The sequence below is a fragment of the Halichondria panicea genome, chromosome 1 (genome assembly GCF_963675165.1).
Source record: "Halichondria panicea chromosome 1, odHalPani1.1, whole genome shotgun sequence".
Lineage (NCBI taxonomy): Eukaryota > Metazoa > Porifera > Demospongiae > Suberitida > Halichondriidae > Halichondria > Halichondria panicea.
In genome coordinates, this window is record NC_087377.1 from 12,102,981 (window position 1) to 12,122,955 (window position 19,975).

At 41.0% G+C, this 19,975-nt stretch overlaps 1 long non-coding RNA gene across 4 annotated transcripts; it reads right to left on the reverse strand.

Annotated features, from left to right (window-relative positions):
- Positions 1-6,000: 6,000 nt before the first annotated feature.
- On the reverse strand, positions 6,001-19,524 carry LOC135350519 (uncharacterized). Of its 4 annotated transcripts, XR_010399176.1 has the most exons (12): positions 18,414-19,524; positions 14,794-14,942; positions 13,969-14,050; positions 13,681-13,767; positions 13,342-13,530; positions 13,018-13,126; positions 12,252-12,430; positions 11,847-12,035; positions 10,728-10,809; positions 10,470-10,582; positions 8,912-9,026; positions 6,001-6,422 (listed from the first exon to the last, which is right to left on the reverse strand). It is a non-coding gene; the product is annotated as an uncharacterized LOC135350519 (long non-coding RNA). The 4 variants fall into 4 exon arrangements; XR_010399175.1 differs by lacking the exon at positions 18,414-19,524 and having other exon boundaries at positions 14,794-16,367; XR_010399177.1 differs by lacking the exons at positions 13,681-13,767; positions 18,414-19,524 and having other exon boundaries at positions 14,794-16,367.
- Between the last annotated feature and the right edge of the window lie 451 nt (positions 19,525-19,975).

Below are 19,975 nucleotides of genomic sequence, written 5' to 3' on the forward strand. Positions count from 1 at the left end.
TTAAACGTACAGAAACTGTAGAGGAACTCTCTCAATGTCTGGTGCTCTGACAGTGACATCATTTTTTATGACCAAGTATTATGTACATTTTAATGCTCTCTCAATGATACCAATCCAATGGTATACTCGTATCATCACACCCTCACACAACACACACCCGCCCACACATAGGCACTGGGCGTACTACTGTTTAAGCTGTGCTTTATGGATACTGCATTTGGTGATAACCCTCTAGCCATAGTCAGTGCTCAGTACAGCATTTCTGAAGACTCTCCCCCTACACACAAGACCTGCACAACTTGATAGGTGAGACCACACCCACCCACCCACACACACACACACACACACACACACACACAAATCCTATAGTAAATGTAACCAGCACTACTGGGTATACATATAAAATCGAGTTTAAGCCTAAGACTATATTATAATAGTGAGTTTTTTCTTTATGAACTGGACATGTTTTTTTCAGAGCTAATTGTATTTAAGAACACACACTAGCTACAGGTGCTATGATACTCTGCCATCCTTAAGTGTATTGCTCTAATGATACATGTGTTCTCCCCCTCCCTTGTAGGCTACCTGTTGACCTCTGACCCTGAGCTGTGTCCCAGTATCTGGCAAGTGTGTGAGGAGGAAACTTTGGGCACTGGAAGTAAACAAAGGATTATAGCTACAATCTAACCGGCAGGAGAGAGTAGCCACTGATTGTCTAAAGGATCTTCTTAAGACTGCATGGCGTGCATGCATGTATATGTATGTAAGCTAGCCTGCCAGGTAGTGAGACTAGAAAAGTGAAAGAAACTCCTTGAACATGCAGAAGTCTAACCAGAATAAAACCAGTCACTGGCAGCATATAGAGTAGCTCTATCTATGCTGGCAGAAAGCTGTTTTGTGGTACACTAAAGTGTTATTTTAATATGGTACCCGCCAGCAAATTGGACCCCGCTAGGCCATGCCCATTATTTCCGGTATTTCTCTTTCAGTGTTTTTCTCTTTTAGTGGCCTAACAGGCGTGTATAGTCAAAGACTCACATTGGATCATGTTGTTCTATAATATTCTCCCTCTGAGGATCATTCTCCCCAGCAGATGACATAATTTATAGTGAAGTGAGACAGTCCACTTCGATCAGCAGACTGCACCAGACATTGTCACTGCTCTGAGGGGGATAAGTGGAGTATGAGGATCTCGGTACTTGATATAAGACTCACGAATATAGCTGAATCAGCAATAAACTACAATATAATTATAGTAGTTCCTATACAGTTCCACAGTTCCATGGTTCCATATAGTTCCATAGTTTGTTCCAAGCGTTCCATGGTTCCAAGCGTTCCATGGTTCCAAGCGTTCCATGGTTCCATGGTTCCATAGTTCCAAGCGTTCCATGGTTCCAAGCGTTTCATGGTTCCATGGTTCCATGATTCCATAGTTCCATAGTTTGTTCCAAGCATTCCATGGTTCCAAGTGTTCCATAGTTCCAAGCGTTCCATGGTTCCATGCATGGTTCTATGGTTCCATAGTTCCATGCATGGTTCCATGGTTCCAAGCGTTCCATGGTTCCAAGCGTTTCATGGTTCCATGGTTCCAAGCGTTCCATGGTTCCACAGTTCCATAGTTCCAAGCGTTCCATGGTTCCACAGTTCCATGGTTCCACAGTTCCATGGTTCCATAGTTCCATGATTCCATAGTTCCAAGCGTTCCATAGTTCCAAGCGTTCCATGGTGGTTCCAAGCGTTTCATGGTTCCACCGTTCCATGGTTCCATGGTTCCATAGTTCCATGGTTCCAAGTGTTCCATAGTTCCATAGTTCCAAGCGTTCCATGGTTCAATGGTTCCATAGTTCCATGGTTCCAAGCGTTTCATGGTTCCAAGCGTTTCATGGTTCCAAGCGTTCCATGGTTCCAAAGTTCCAAGCGTTCCATAGTTCCATGGTTCCTAGTTCCAAGCGTTCCATAGTTCCATGGTTCCATAGTTCCAAGCGTTCCATAGTCCCAAGCGTTCCATAGTTCCATGGTTCCATAGTTCCATGGTTCCATAGTTCCAAGCGTTCCATAGTTCCAAGCGTTCCATAGTTCCATGGTTCCATAGTTCCATGGTTCCATAGTTCCATGGTTCCATAGTTCCAAGCGTTCCATAGTTCCAAGCGTTCCATAGTTCTAAGCGTTCCATAGTTCCAAGCGTTCCATAGTTCCATGGTTCCATAGTTCTAAGCGTTCCATAGTTCCATGGTTCCAAGCGTTCCATGGTTCCACAGTTCCATGGTTCCATAGTTCCAAGCGTTTCATGGTTCCAAGCGTTCCATGGTTCCATAGTTCCAAGCATTCCATATAGTTCCATGGTTCCATAGTTCTAAGCGTTCCATAGTTCCATGGTTCCATAGTTCCAAGCGTTCCATAGTTCCATGGTTCCATAGTTCCAAGCGTTCCATAGTTCCATGGTTCCATAGTTCCAAGCGTTCCATAGTTCCATGGTTCCATAGTTCTAAGCGTTCCATAGTTCTAAGCGTTCCATAGTTCCATAGTTTCAAGCGTTCCATGGTTCCATAGTTCCATAGTTCCAAGCGTTCTATGGTGGTTACAAGCGTTCCATGGTTCCAAGTGTTCCATGGTTCTATGGTTCCAAGCGTTCCATGGTTCCTACTGTTCCACAGTTCCAAGCATTCCATGGTTCTTACTTTTCCATGGTTCCAAGCGTTCCATGGTTCCTACTGTTCCATGGTTCCATGCAAGCGTTCTATGGTTTACTGTTCTATGGTTCCTACTGTTCCATAGTTCCATAGTTCCTGCTGTTCCATGGTTTCAAGCGTTCCATGGTTCCTACTGTTCCTGGTTCTAAGTGTTCTATGGGTCCAACTTTTCACTTTTCTTTCATGGTTCCATGGTTCCTACTGTTTAGTGCATGGTTTCTATACTGTTCCTCGTTCCCAACGTTCCATGGTTCCCACTGTTCCTTTAAAAATGTTCAACAATCATGGAACGCTTGGAACAATGGAATGCTTGGAACTATGGAACAATGGAACACTTGGAACCATGGAACAGTAGGAACTATGGAACGCTTGGAACCATGGAACCATGGAATGCTTGGAACCATGGAACTATGGAACCATGGAACGTTGGAACTATGGAACCATAGAACCATGGAACTATGGAACCATGGAACTATGGAACTATGGAACCATGGAACGTTGGAACTATGGAACCGTAGAACCATGGAACTATGGAACCATAGAACCATGGAACTATGGAACCATGGTACTGTGGAACTATGGAACCATGGAACTATGGAACCATGGAACGCTTGGAACTATGGAACCATGAAACTATGGAACCATGAAACCAAGGAACTGTGGAACCATGGAACTGTGGAACCATGGAACTGTGGAACCATAGAACCATGGAACTATGGAACTGTGACCCCATGGAACCATGGAACGGTGGAACCATGGATCTGTGGAACTATGGAACCATGGAACTGTGGAACCATGGAACGTTGGAACTATGGAACCATAGAACCATGGAACCATGGAACTGTGGAACTATGGAACCATGGAACGCTTGGAACCATAGAACCATGGAACTATGGAACCATGGTACTGTGGAACTATGGAACCATGGAACTATGGAACTATGGAACCATGGAACGCTTGGAACTATGGAACCATGAAACTATGGAACCATGAAACCAAGGAACTGTGGAACCATGGAACTGTGGAACCATGGAACTGTGGAACCATGGAACTATGGAACTGTGACCCCATGGAACCATGGAACGGTGGAACCATGGAGCTGTGGAACTATGGAACCATGGAACTGTGGACCCATGGAACGTTGGAACTATGGAACCATAGAACCATGGAACCATGGTACTGTGGAACTATGGAACCATGGAACGCTTGGAACCATAGAACCATGGAACTATGGAACCATGGTACTGTGGAACTATGGAACCATGGAACTATGGAACTATGGAACCATGGAACGCTTGGAACTATGGAACCATGAAACTATGGAACCATGAAACCAAGGAACTGTGGAACCATGGAACTGTGGAACCATGGAACTGTGGAACCATGGAACTATGGAACTGTGACCCCATGGAACCATGGAACGGTGGAACCATGGAGCTGTGGAACTATGGAACCATGGAACTGTGGACCCATGGAACGTTGGAACTATGGAACCATAGAACCATGGAACCATGGTACTGTGGAACTATATGGAACCATGGAACTATAGAACCATGGAACTATGGAACTATGGAACCATGGAACGCTTGGAACTATGGAACCATGAAACTATGGAACCATGAAACCATGGAACTGTGGAACCATGGAACTGTGGAACCATGGAACTATGGAACCGTGGCCCCATGGAATCATGGAACGGTGGAACCATGGAACTGTGGAACCGTGGAACCATGGAACCGTGGAACCATGGAACCATGGAACGGTGGAACCATGGAACTGTGGAACTATGGAACCATGGAACTGTGGAACCATGGAACTGTGGAACCGTGGAACCATGGAACCATGGAACTGTGGAACCATGGAACTGTAGGAACTACTATAATTATATTGCTGATTCAGCTATATTTGTGAGTCTTATATCAAGTACCAACCAGGATCTCACTATATTGAAATAGCTTAAATGTAGGAAACAAGGACAGAGCAACATTGAACACACTCAAAGAAGTTAGATACATTAGTCACAGTACAATTACTCATTTTTGAGAAAAAATAATGTTATGTGGAAAATCTACTCGATCTGAGCAGTGTCTCCAGGAGGTTGATGTGTTGAGGGTAGTGTCTGTGTTGTAGTGTCTCAGCACAGAGGGGGGGGGGGGAGGGAGGACTTGGAAGGGGTGTTAGATTGTGCTTATAATTAATATGGTTGTTGCAGACAGTAATGGTTAATTTGACTTCAAAGTTGGAGGATGCATGTGTTAGTGATTTAATAAGGACACTTAAGTTTAGTTCTACAGAACTACATAATGGGCGGCCGGGTCTTAAATTTAGATCATTACCACACGCAACAATGTGAAACACCTCAACATTATAATACACATAGCAAGGTTGCACTGCAGTGTATTTATCCCTGGTTACAGCCTGCAAGGACAACCTCTCATATATACCGTCGTGAAAAACCTATACTCGTACATGTATAAAGAAAAAAACATAGAAGGCAATAAACTACAAAGGAGTTGCAAGTGGTATGCATCAGTCAACACAATCTTAGCTAGACTTGTTAAAGATGTCAGAATGGATTTATGAGCCCAAACAATGGTAATAACATTATTTAAGTGAGACAACAATTATAAGGGTTGAACTGCATGCATGCATATAGTGTGTGTGTGTGGGAGGGAGGGAGGGGTTAGTAATATTAACTCAGTCAGTAGATACATTAAGAATTAAGAGGGGAATAAGAACTTAAACTGAAACAGGAAGATTCATGTAGACTATGCATGCAAATGAACTACTGTGGTTGCTTTACGAAGATGTTGCTAGAATGAGCATGGCTTAATTGTATACAGCCCAGACTCCAGTCCCACGTCACGTACTTACTCATTACCACTAGATCTACCACATGCCAATATCTAATGTACTGATGCATATACTCAGTCATTCCGCCAGCGTGACTGGATCGATGCCTATCAACTAAATGTATTTTATTTGCAACGGAAGATGAACTCCCTGTCTTGTTTGTGGTTTTGCTCATTATATATTCATGATCTTTTTTTCTACACTTGTGTATGTCATGCAATGCTATGTTTTTGATTTGATGTTAAACGAAGTATCAAACTATTGTTTTGTGAGCTCAAAGGAGAAAAAAGCGCTTAATACAGTCTCAGTACATAGAAGTGCAAGTGCATGGTAGTGTATGTACGGTAGTGCAGCAAAAAAATGCGTAAACATTTTTTATGACAGCGCCCTGCAAAAAGTTTTTTTATTGAGATGGGTAGGCCAATGATAAAGTAGGTTATAACACAATTTGGTGCTGTTACATTAAAAATTGTGAGAGATACAGGCGTGAAAAAACTCCCCCACAAATTAATCTCAACCATGTGGAATGTAAACGCATCACTGCACAATACATAATTATTACTCTTAGTAAAACAGTAGGTAGAAGTATAGAAGTATAATAATTATGTAACACACATAAAATTATTATATAATTATAGTTTATTATGAGCAGCAAAAGAAAATTGTCGTTTGTTCTCTAACTCCGACAGCAGTTTGCAATCGCGTGAACAATGCGAGCTGTACAATGGTAGCGATACCAAATTCACAAAACCACAGCAGTAGAGAAATAAGTCAGCATGCTCAATCGCCAAATCTCTATACTGATAGCTCCAGATGCACCCGTTTGCCAGGCATGTAGACGAGACATCGGACGAGTTGGATATGACCCCGATTTCACACCTGGATGGGAGAAAGTGAAGGTAAAAGGGGAGAATGTGTAATACATGAATGCACAGCTGAAGTATTTGCGTCAAGCAAACCCATATCAATGGAAATGTTTCAATCAGCACTAGCTGCAACTAGACTCAATGCCGTTAACAATCCTATACCACTCTGCAAGCACCTATTATATCACCCTGGCCATTACTTCATGCTCTATCACACTACTCTTCACCAGCGCAAGTCTCAATGAAGAAGTTCAAAAGTTATCAAGCTACTCAGACACAGAGCTAAGATTTTCTATTCTAATAGCTAGTGGTATATTAAACCACTAAGCTAATGCACATTCCTATTCGTACAAGTGTAAACTTTTTTCTGACAACATTCACCTATTCAAACTTTGCATACTAGCACAACAATACTACAACATGGAGTTGTTCCAGATCATGGTTATCGCTCAGTGTTGGGTCAAAGTAAGACAATAGCCAACACGAATTTTACCATTTAGACTTCAAATTTATGTTTTTTATGATAGATAGAACATTTCAACAACAGACAGCAAGTAAAAAAGTTAAAATTAGTGAGAAAAAGACTTTAGCTACTATCGTTCGTTGTCTCTGCCCAGATTTTTCATAACAAATGATGTCATTGTGCAAATAAATTTCACGTGAGCTGCACCCTGGCGGAATGACTGTACTTGCGAAGACAACCTGGCTATAGGACTATCGTAGACGTAGATGAGAGCCTCTTCTGTCTTTAGACTAGTGTTCAAGACTTCTACATGCACCAACGCAATAGATTGCGTAAGCCTGCAGCTTCATGGAACTCAGCCATGGAGATAAAGTATTACGGAACATATTCTTAGTAAACGCACTAATTTCCGGTATAATTTACTAAGGTTTTACGTTCGTAGTACAATTACCCATATTCTGGGTAATTTAAAGTGCATGCGCACTATTATATCATCCTTGCAATAGGTACCAGGCCGTATTTTAATCGGCCTTGAATCGAGGCTAGTCCATTACATACATACATACATACATCCGACTAGAAAACATTTGCAATGTGAAAAATTGCTAGGATTGGCCGGGAGAACCACTAAAAAGCGTGGAAACAAGAATCAGACGAGAGCAATTATAACTCCAATTTGTTACAACGTCATTCACATGTACTGCATGGTAGTTTTCCATGTTTTCCCGGCCAATCCAAGCAATTTTTACTGGTGGGGTTTTTTTTTTCACATTGCAAATGTTTTTCTAGTCGGACTCCCTTTCTTTTTCAGTACAGAAGTATAAATTTACGTATCATGACATGCATAAGGAACGTCAAGAAGCAGTACAGAAGTTCAAGAAGAGAAGACACGACTATTATTCCATTAATTTATATGTTGAATTTGTGAGTCAGCCGGTATATGACAGCCATTTTAATACTGTAAATCTACTTTAAGTGCAAAGAATGGAGGCCTATGATTGCCAAGCAAAATACTGGCCATGCAAGTTTCCGTGGTGATAATGTGATTCAGTAGTGTATGTATACATGCACGCTTTTAGGCGGAACACTATAGATGATGTTGGCTAAAAAGGATTGGGATTGGTCCGTGATGCATCTGTCTGAGTACGTAGTGGGTGTGGTGGCGAATACCTGGGGGGGGGGGAGAACAGTGCCAGCCAAATGACCAGTCATGACCTTGTCCTAGTGGTTACCATGACTGCTAATTCATGTTCAATCTTCTATGTTTGCTAACAAGTGTAATAATTCTCCCCTTCCCCACAAACACATGCCCCATGCATGCAGGGCTATAAAACTGAGGCCCTCAATTGCTCTGACAGTTGCAAGAAGTTCTTCCAGCACTACAACAGAAGACCGAAAATGATCAGGGGACTGTGTTTTTCAGTGTTCCTAGCAGCAACTTGTGCAGGTAATACACTATACAACTAATTTCCTATAGAGGATGCATGTCATTCATATGCATCGCCTTCTCTCTCACACACACACAGTTACTACTGGCCAAACGGTGGAGTGTTTTAATACGTGTGGAGCGGCTGCCCTTAGTCTTGGAATCTGTACCTCACCTGCCGTATGCTGTAATGGAGGTGGTACTGGATTCATCGACCTGAGCAATGAGGCGGATGGCTGTTTGGAATGCAGTGATTTGCCGAAAAGTAAGCCCTGTTTAGTTATCTATTCCCCACCCCACCCCTCCGGTACTACTCTTTCTCATTTCTTTCTCACTCTCTATTATGATAATCCCTATAATATAATATAATTATATATAGCTCTCGTAACTATTAATTTGTACGTATTATATAGTTGTTCTGTTATCCCCTCCCTTATTACACAGGCTCCACAGTAGCTCTAGGATTTTCTACCTCACAGCTGGCTGTTGGCATGGACGGCTCCATCACTTGCTCAGTCACATCCAACGATACAAATAATCTAGTGGCAAATATTCAACTAGTGGGCCCTGATCGAAACATCATCATGGAAGTTAATGATACCGACAGTCTCACGTTTAATTTTGAGCCGCTCCAAGTGTCGGATATGGGAGAATACGAGTGTTTAGCGACTGTGACGTCATCTGACTTTCCCAACGTGCCCCCTGCTTCCGTCACCAGGACCGTCAACCTGAACATACCCAGTGAGTCATGTCATTCATTAGTGCAGTGCAGTATACATACTGCATAACTGCATGCATGGTGGTGTATTAGTGCATGTGCATTGTGCAGCTAGTACATAATTATACTGAAGTATAGTGTACACAGAAAATTGCATTGTTGCGCATGTAATTGTATTTCATATCTATATTGCCTCGTTCAATTGGTGCATGCATGTACTGCATATCATGTGCATGCTTGTTATAGACTCAGTATTATTATAATGAAAATATCGCAGGTGCTGATGCCTCGGTGGAGATGCCAAAGCTACATAACATAATTAAATAGCTTAATTTTATACACATGATGAATATTTTTTAATTTGCATGCTGCATGCAAACTCAAAGAGTGGGTAATGATCGACCATGATTGTTGTTAAAAACGATCGATGCCAAAGTTCAAGTCTAAAATTAATGGGTGCCATCAGCAGAGCCTTGCAGCTCTCTTCTCACTCTTGCAGCTACCAATAGCTAGCGTTCTAGTGCAGAGCTAACTACTAAGTAGAGTAGCAACACTCGGTAAACAAGTTTGGCTACGTGCTCTTCCGAAAAGGCTGCAATGGCATTTCAAGTAAGCAAAACCGCATAACTCGAGAACAAAGCATTATTTTGCAAATCCACGAATTAAAATCCAAGTAAACATGACTAGAAGCCTATTGAAACTCTTACTTGCACTTGATTCATCCTTGAGCAGCTGTAGCAGTCTACACAGACAGACACACACGCACGCACGCACGCACGCACGCACGCACGCACGCACGCACGCACGCACGCACGCACGCACGCACGCACGCACGCACGCACGCACGCACGCACACACACACACACACACACACACACACAAACACACTACTGTATACCTCGCTTGCGCATGCGCACTGAGGCATAATGAGTCAAAATAAATGAAATATTGTTAACACAGGCAAACCCACTGCCAATCCTATGTAAAACCTTCTGGTTTTACTAATACAGACAGAATTGCAATGTTGAAGACTAGGTAGGGACTTGCTTCGCTCGCCCCAATTATGACTAAATAATATGACATTTTGGGTGTGGTTTGGCAGATGAAAAAATTTCACACAAAACAGTGTCTAATTCGCGTGCGCAATCTCTCTTTTTTTTGTCCTCATCTCATGGTTTCTAGAAACTGTGACTACGATACATGTAAAAGCAAGCATTTTAGCTGAAAAAGTTGTGAACGCTGTTTTAAACCTTCAACGTTTGTTTGGAAGAAAATCCACCCAATCTCACTCTTAGGCTGCTTCCTCCACTTATAGTATGCAACTATTAAAATAGCCACTCCCACTCTCTATAATTATGTAGTACACGATTACCACCTTGCACAGGTACATGCAATCGTCCTAGGCTTTGAGTTGTTGGCCTATAAGTCATGTAGATATTATTCAAAGACTCACATTGGATTGTGTTGTTCTACGTATTCTCCCTCTGAGGATCATTCTCCCCAGCAGCTGACAGAGTGAGGTGAGACAGTCCACTCCAGCAGACTGTACCAGGCATTGTCACTGCTCTGTGGTGATGGGGGGGGGGTACATTTAAATAACTGGAGTACATTATCAATATTGAAATTGCAACAAAGTACACAAACAGAAAGTGTTTTAGAGCAAACTTGTATGATATTGTAAATAATGGCTTCTACAGTCACAATAACTCACCGGTCAGTAGAAGATGGAGTCCAGGAACAGCTCGAGGTGTCTCTTGAACTCTCTTACCCAGCAACTTGGTAAATACTGGCAACTGTGGACAGAGAGCGAGAGAGAAAGTATTAGAGCAACATTGAACACATGCATTCAAGATAGCGTAGTCACAGTACAACACAAAATATTTTGTAATGTTCTATTGAAAGTTTCTTACAGTGTCAGCTTTTGAGGACATTAATTAATTACTCTGTTTCAGTGAAGCACTGCATGGTGTCTAAGAAATGTTAACCCATACACTATCACTAAAGCAACTGGAGAGCTACTTTCATATCATCACCCACACTTGGATTGGTCAGTGTGCATGAAAGATACAGGAAGTAGTCACGTTACTCTCCGCATACATCTGATGCACAGTATGCCTACGTTCGATACTCTCTCTCTCTTGATTATGCTTTAATTGCCTCAATTTACATCACACAACATATTCACAAGCTGTACTCAACACTTGGACACTTGGATCCTTGTGTGTCACTAGTGATCACTACATTTATACCACATGCACATCTACAAAGTACCCTTATCAAACACATCTTTGTACATGATCAGTACACCTAATCAAATTCTATACAACATCAACATACCTTTATCCCATACCCCCAGAGGACGTCCGACAACCGTGCGCCTAAACATTAATGTTTGCTGAATCAGCATTTTCATAAAACTTGCCTTTAGAGGTAGGTGTTGCACTCTTCTTAGACTTAGCCCTCTGTCTTGTATTGTTAGGTCTAGTTTTAGTAATAGGAGCTCTAACTCTCCTGTAAAGGCAAGTTTTATTAAATGCTGATTCAGCAAATATTAATTCCAGGCGCACGGTTGTCGGACCTCCTCTGCCATACCCCACTTACACCCTCAATCAATCATATAGCATACCGTATAGCGCAACATTTTCGAGGGGCTTAATTTTCGCAGATTTCGTGGGTCAATCCTACACAAAAATTAAATACACGAACATTTTTCTTTAATTAGAATTATCTGCTATAACGTTGCAGGCGTGGCTTCCGGTAAGCAGTCCTTCCACGAACATTATGCAACAAGAAAAATTCGCACTATACGGTATCCACACACATCACACACCCTCACTCCTTATTCTCTCCCACGGCTCTCCTGGCTTGTGATAATGTGAGTCCATACATCCTCCCCTCCTCATTTTGGGGGCAAGTGAACCACACGAGTACATCTGCTGGTTTGTGTGGGCCGGGTCGTCATGGATACGATACATGCACCACCCCAAATACAGCCGGTCCAGTATCAATACCAGAGGAGCTGAGGAAGGGGGAGGAAGAACAGTAGTAAACTAATTCATGTAAGTTGCTTCTTAAAACACAATATCTAATTACATTTATACCACATGCACATCTAAAAGTACCCTTATCACACACATCTTTGTCATGATCAGTACACCTCATCTAACACAACATACCTTTATCCCATACCCCACTACACCCTCAATCACATAGCATATCCACACACATCACACACCCTCACTCTTCTCCTACAGCTCTCCTGGCTTGTGATAGTGTGAGTCCATAGATCCTCTCCTCCTCATTTTGGGGGCCAGTGAACCACACGAGTACATCTGCTAATCAGTGCGGTCCAGGTCGTCATGGATACGATGCACCATCCCAAATACAGACGGTCCAGGATCAATACCAGAGGACCTAAGAAAGGAGGAGGAAAAACAATTCATCTGATTTGCTGCTTACGACACAACATCAAAGAATATTACACAATCTTTCAAACAGCTGTTCAGGTAGTAGTAACACAGTCAAAAGAGCTTTAAGTGCATGCTCAATGTACAACAATATTGATTGCCAAGCAGCAGCTCACAAGCTAGGTTAGAGAAAGAGATAGAGAAACTTTGAGTGCTGTACAAGTGAAGAAGTACAAGGTGGAGATAAGACAAGGAATGTAGTGGTCACCCACAACTTGGTGATCTGTTACAGAACACAAAGGATTCGGAAGGTGATACACTCCATACTAGTTAAACTGTAACAGGATTACAAAATACAACCACAGCCAGTTAGGTCCCATAATACAGTGCAGCTAGTATCTTCAAAAGTTCTTAATGGGGCTTTCATACTTGTAGTGTTGTTTACACACGGTCAGCTAGTGAACAAATTTAATTAGAACATGACTATTCTCCACACACAATGAATGAGCTGAGCAAACAATACAATCTTGACAGTACACGTCAAATTATCAGCACAGCCTATAGTCTAGCTAGCTGTACAGTACAGTGTCTAACCATAGGCCTTGGTGACGCTGGTGAGAGCAGCGGCTGCCCCTTGTCTAACTGAGGGTATGCTGTCCTCAAGGTTGACAAAGAACGTGGGAACAGCTCATCCAGCCATGATCTGAGGAGACCAGCAGTCACTCAGTTACAAGTCACTAATTAACAAAGCTTCAAATCAAAAACAATTGATGCAATATATAGTGTAGTGATATCGTACAGACAAAGGAAGTGAGAGCACAGTGCCATACACTTAATTGAATAAAAGTTAGACAGATAGCTTTTTGAAAAAATGTATTGTCACTAATCAATTAAAATTAGTTACAGTGTTTTTCTCACCTTCACTCTTCTTGGAAGCATCCCAGGAAGTTACCACAGGCGACTAAAGAAGGGGGCGGGATATTAAACAATGGTACACTAACAGTCACCTCTCACTGGCCAGCTATCGTTATGGAAACACTTCAACAGTACGCTCACCAGTCATCCCACGTACGGTCTCAGACAATCCTTGTTCACCTGTGTGCTGAGCTGTAATATGTAAAAATGTGTGCTACTCAAGAAATAGTCATACGTAGTACCAAATAAAAATGTGTGCTACTCAAGAAATAGAATGATGTAACGCTTCAGTAGGTTACAAGTACAGGCACCAGTATCACATGACCACTGTGACCCACTCACCTTATTGCCCAGCTCTGCAGTACAGATGCAGGCTGCCTCTCTCACTGCATGGTTGGCCGCCTGGATCTAGGAGATGTAGAAGTCCACCTGCACACACGTCAACATCACAGCAAGATTGAGATTGCTTCAATTAATAGGATAACGTAAATGTATCTTAAGCTAGTCCATATATTGCATAAGATTATTAGTCTAAGCACATCATCTTTATTAGGCATTCAAGTCAAAAATCTACACTTTAATGACCAAAGATTAATTTCACTGCATGCAAAAATCATATCACCCACTCACCACTTTGTGGATGCGGTGCACTCCCCTGGTCTGTGTGACCACCCTCCAGAGTAGAGCCTCACACCCATCAGCCACATAGTACCTGAGGGGGAGGGAGAGATAGTGAAATACAGTGGAACAATAAACAAAGAACCTTCAGAGAAAAGGGACACTGTAATAATAAGGACAGTGCTCCTGTCCCCGAAATTTCCTATATCCTCCAAACAAAGGGAAACCTCTCTCTCTATCATATCAAGTGCCGTAAATATCAATAACAATAGACAGTACGTAACGTTTGTAAATGGTAAGCAATAGGACTTGCAAGACTTGCAAATGGTAAGCATCAGTCAACCAAAAAACACATTCTGTACTAGGGTGGGTAGATTTGGTAAAGACTTCAGAATGAATAAGCAATAAACACTCTGATCCAAACAGACGGTAAAGACCCACTATACAATAAGTGATATTAGAACCTCGATTATCCGGCTTGGCAATTTTCTTTTTAATCAGATTTAATAATTCAGAAAATGAGAGTGTCTCTTAAATGCGCATGTGCGTTGCAGCTGTTACTATGGAGACAGGCCTGCTTATCTTCTGCGCATGTGCAGACAACCATGTGGCACTGCTGTTTATCAAATAAAGTGGGTGGATCAAGGCGTGGTTTATCGATTCAATTATCCGGAATATTCAGTTATCCGGCCTGCCCCTGCCCTGGAACCAAGGTGTCCGGATAATCGAGGTTGTACTGTATAGTTTTGGTAAAGGTCATATAACCTATAACCATGATGAACATAATGTAGGTGACTCTTTTTAAAGCACTACGACATGCACTGATTGCATACTCACCTGCAATCCTTTGCCAGTTACTCCTCTCTGATCTTACTGAGATGAGCAGCCAGCTCCCTCCAGGTTGGTCGTCCAGAATAACTCTTCATCCATTGGTCAATCACTTTAGTCAAGCAGCCAGTATTGTCATTGCAACACGAATCTTCAATCTAGTGGAGATATAATTGAGTGGGTGGTAGTATGATTAAACTAACAACATAACTATATCACCAAGTATAAAGTTTAATGTACGTGTGACAAAAGAATGATAATTACATGCAGATACAATGTCACAGGATTGCAAAATAAACCCACAGCCAGTTACCTATCAAGAGTTTTCTTACTGGGTATACAAATGTATGTGTAGTGTAAATTGTTTTTTGCAAGGTCACAATAGGGTCATTCCATATCAATTCAACGAAATTTAAAATGTGACGTCTTCAGAATTCCACGAAACTTGGTACATGTGTGAGGAATGGTATGGTAACATATCAGAAAAAATTTTGGGTTTGTAAACAATAATTATGGCTTCTGAGATTGAGTTAATTAAAAAATGCAGAAATTCTCCACTTTTAGAAACTGGCTGCTGTTAGTTAAACTGTAACTTTCTAACCATTAACATTCAAGACTAAGAATGTATATCATGTTGTTGCCTAATAAATTCTGCATCATTTGGTATGTTGTACGGCTTCACTTAATAAATTTAGGTATTGCATCTAATTAGTATCCTTCGAACTCTGACTTCTCGAAAAGCGCTGTTTTTTTCCCTGTAATTTTTGTGTATCATGTTCCTCATACCATTCTCTTGAAGTGTGACAAGTTTGGTTTTGGGATTCCAATGGGATCATGAGATATGTTGTGGGATGTAGTGTGATTTGGGCAATATTTGTGGTTTCAGAGAATAAACAGTCCTTCTTTGTTGTGTAATGTACCTAAAACATGTGTGCTAACTTTCCTGAACTTATGTTATCACAAGGAAGAATTCGAACTTTTGGCCGAGTGACATTTTCAGCCGGGGAACTGTAAAACGACTGATAGCTAACAGGGGCGAATCAGGGGCGTAGCCAGACTTTTGAGACAGGGGTTTCTGCAGAAAAATCAGCGGCGCAATAGCGCCGCGAAATTTTTGTGGCCACGCCCACTTCCGGTACCACACCCTCTTGATTGACTATTGTTCATGACTTTTTTACATGTTTGTGAGAAGCTAGCTAGCTATAGACGTAACATACTAGGCATGCAGGTGCCAATTGTGTATTGCTAGTCTAGCTGAGCAACAATTAAATGTCATTTACCTGAGAGGTTTCATGTGGCTGAGATTGTTCTAAACTCCTGAATAAAGTTGTGCTTAGAGCTGAGTCTGAGAATACTGGAGCATTCAGGATTGATACTAGATCTAGAACTTAAGTCTTGGTCTTCTTTGTTTGAGGTAGCTAGCTAGCTGAGACTAACTAGCTGAGACAAAGCCAAAGTGAAACGCTTCACGGTGCTGCTCTGATTATTGATTTGCAGCCACGTGTGAAAAGATGGGCAGGGCTGCATGATTTTTCAATTATAGGGAGCCCTGCCCAATTTTCTCAGCAGCTCCTGGGGGGGTTTCTGGGCCAGGAAACAATGGTAGCTACGCCCCTGGCTAAAACAAGTTTACAGCGACCATACAAGCAGCAAAATAATACTGACACCACGCCAGCTATTTGATTGAGCGGCGACAAGCATATCAGCCATTTGAGTACTGCACTACACTACAGAGGACTATGAGAGAGAGCAGCATCATCTTGAACAATAATTTCTTGTTTTCTCAAACGATTTCAGACACATGCAAACTACACCCATCATAAATTATTTGAACCATCTCTAGCTACTGATACAGTATAGTACTGCAGTCAGAAGATGGACACTGAGTAATCTCAGTAGAAACTGAAATGCCACCAGAGAATATTTCGTGATTGGTTTGCACAAAAAAATGGGTGGTTAGCTAGGGTGTTTTCCAAGTAAAACCACACAACTCACTAGTGTGTGTACAATTTCTTTACCCTCACGGGCCATAATGCAGCTTATTCAAGTATCCCAGCCTCAGAAATAGATAATTTTATACGTTGCCTACATGATTTTATTTTTTTAAACAATTGATCATCAAATCAGAACAGGTCGAATTTATCCAAAAAGGAGATTAAACTGCATCAGAAATACTGACCAAACATTTGAGCTAGGCTTGTTAATGTTTTTAAATGTTAATGCTAATGTTTTATACTGCTCAACTTTTATGAAATCACCATTGCTAAAACTAAAACGTACAATTGTTAGCTTGAACGTAGGTAATGTCGCTCATCAACTTAAAACCTACGATATATTGCTAATTGCAATATTGCCACAACAAAGGGCCTCACACACAGCTTACTTACTAAGGAAAAGTGCACAGTAACAATTGGGAATGCAGAAAGGCTTTGCAAATTTTTTTAAGGACTGTTTATTCTCTAAAACCACAAATATTGCCCAAATCACACTACATCCCACAACATATCTCATGATCCCATTGGAATCCCAGAATCGAACTTGTCACACTTCAAGAGAATTGTATAAGGAACATGATACTCAAAAAAGTACAGGAAAAAAACAGCTTTTTTTGAGAAGCCAGACTTCAAAGAACACTAATTAGATGGAATACCCAAACTTTATCGAGTGAAGCCATACAACATGCCAAATGATGCGGAATTTCTTAGGCAACAAGATGATATACATTCTTAGTCTTGAATGTTAATGGTTAGAAAGTTACAGTTTAACTAACAGCAGCCAGTTTCTAAAAGTGGGGAAATTCTGCATTTTTTAATTAACTTAATCTCAGAAGCCTTATTGTTTACAAACCCAACATTTTTTCTGGGATGTTATCATAGCATTCCTCACACAAGTTTCGTGCAATTCTGAAGACGTCACCTTTTAAATTTCGTTGAATTGATATGGAATGACCCAATAATGAGTACCAACTATTCTCCACATACAGAAAAAAAAATGAGCAAACAAGTAACAGTCTCGACAACATCAACAGCTAGTACACGTTAAATTATCAGTACAGGTTGGGGGGGTTGAATTACTGAGCTGTGCACTAATCATAGCAGTGCTGTTAGTCAGGAGACTCTATGATGAGGAATTGGTCAGTTTAGAGGATAAGACAATCTATCTTCCTAATAACTAAAACAATCACATGCTATAGCTATTCCTATAACAGCCAGGAAGGTGGAAGGTCGATCTAAAAACTTAACAGGACTTTATAACCGAAATTTTTCACTTAACTTAAAAACAACAATTTCCTTCACACTACATGTATACTCTTACCCACAAATGATGAAAAATGATTGACCCTTACATATAGCTAATATACCTATGCGTGTGTGACAGTGTGGTGGGTGGGTGAGTTTGAGTGTAGCCTTGCGTGGTAAAGACCTTTTATATTGATGTGAGCAACTGCTTGAGGCTCAAAAAACTCTTGTGTTGACTGGGGGTACGTAATAGAGGGATTTGAAAACAGAATCCTCCTACACCCCATGTTAATCCGACCCCTCCCGGGGGGGGGTAGTTGGGCAACACATTGATAGGTGCATTATCTTACTACCACATGCCAATATCTAATGTACTGACTGCATACTCACCAGCCTCAGGAGTTCCTTTACCAGTTGCTTCTCTCCAACTCACTGAGATGGTCCTCCAGCTCTCTCCATATATTAGTCGTCCAGAGCAACTCATCATTGGTCACACTATTTTTAAACTCACTTCCAGCTTTGTCAACATTAACAGCTGATAAACCAGGGTACTAGGTAAAGGGTCATAATTATTATCTACAACCATTATTTGATAAAGGGACACAGCACATGTACAGTGAGAAAAAAAGACCATTAATCATGCAGCTTGCAGAGTATACTACTTTTCTTATATGAACCAAGTATGTCACCATTACTTCAGCAAGACATCCATTAATGCTGACAAATAGAGGTCCTAATGTATTGAGGGTAACAACATAATTATGATATACATCGTGAGTTATGGGATGCTACCAATAACTTGAGTATAGCTATCACACTATGCATACTCACATGCAGTTACAGCTGGCACACACACATATGGCCAGCTTTACAGTATTCCTCTGTGGTTACGCCCCAAGGCATAATATAATTATCTGTCACCTAATAGTATTAACACTCTCATTTTGCTTATACCCAGTCGAAGAAAGTGGCACATAGACTATATAATTATCTGTCACCTAATAGTATTAACACTCTCATTTTGCTTATACCCAGTCGAAGAAAGTGGCACATAGACTATATATAGTGAATATTAGTAAGTAACCATAATTATTATCTGGACAAGGGTATCCATAAAACCATTATACTTGCAGTTTTGTGGCAACAGAGAGATTTAGACCTTAATCTGGTAAAGAGTGTTAACGAAAAACAAGCATGAACTTTTAGACATTTTACCACATAGCAAAACATATTCTACTCTATATAATTATGCAGGCACTGGTCTAGCTAACAAAGATTAGCATTACACCTACAACCAGTAGCACATGATAATATTATGATATGTAATGTAAGTAATTCGTTGCATGGAAAGGAGGAACTATACAAGTTACTCGGCCAATAAAAATAGCCAGTGGCATGATGTTAATTGTCATGTGCTTAATTGTCACATATAATCCGTTAAAGGACAATCAAGGGCCATATATAGCGTCAGGAGTACATAATAATTATGCACTCCTGATAACATTAATATTCATAAATTTCGATGTTGCTGCATTATGGTATAAGAATCAATCCAGAGGATCAATGATGAGCTATAAACTAACCTCATCAGATACCCACAGTGTACACAATGTTATATACCGTATAGCGGGTAATTTTTGTGAGGTAAATATTCGTTATATTTGTGGGGCAAGCTGACCTCCACGAAATTTTCCCCACCAAAACTAAGGCGTGGTTTACCCAAACGCATGCAATGTAGTGCATGCATGTAATTAATAAGATAAAAGTGATTGAGTCAACAGCAAATGAATATGGAGAAGCCCTAATTATACTGAATAAACTCTCTTGACATAATATGCTAAACTGACAAGTGATTACAATTAAACTCATATCAAAAGACAGGAACAGACTGAATTCATGCATTGAGTTGATTTCGTTAATACCTATAACCAACAATAAAACACGCATGTTCT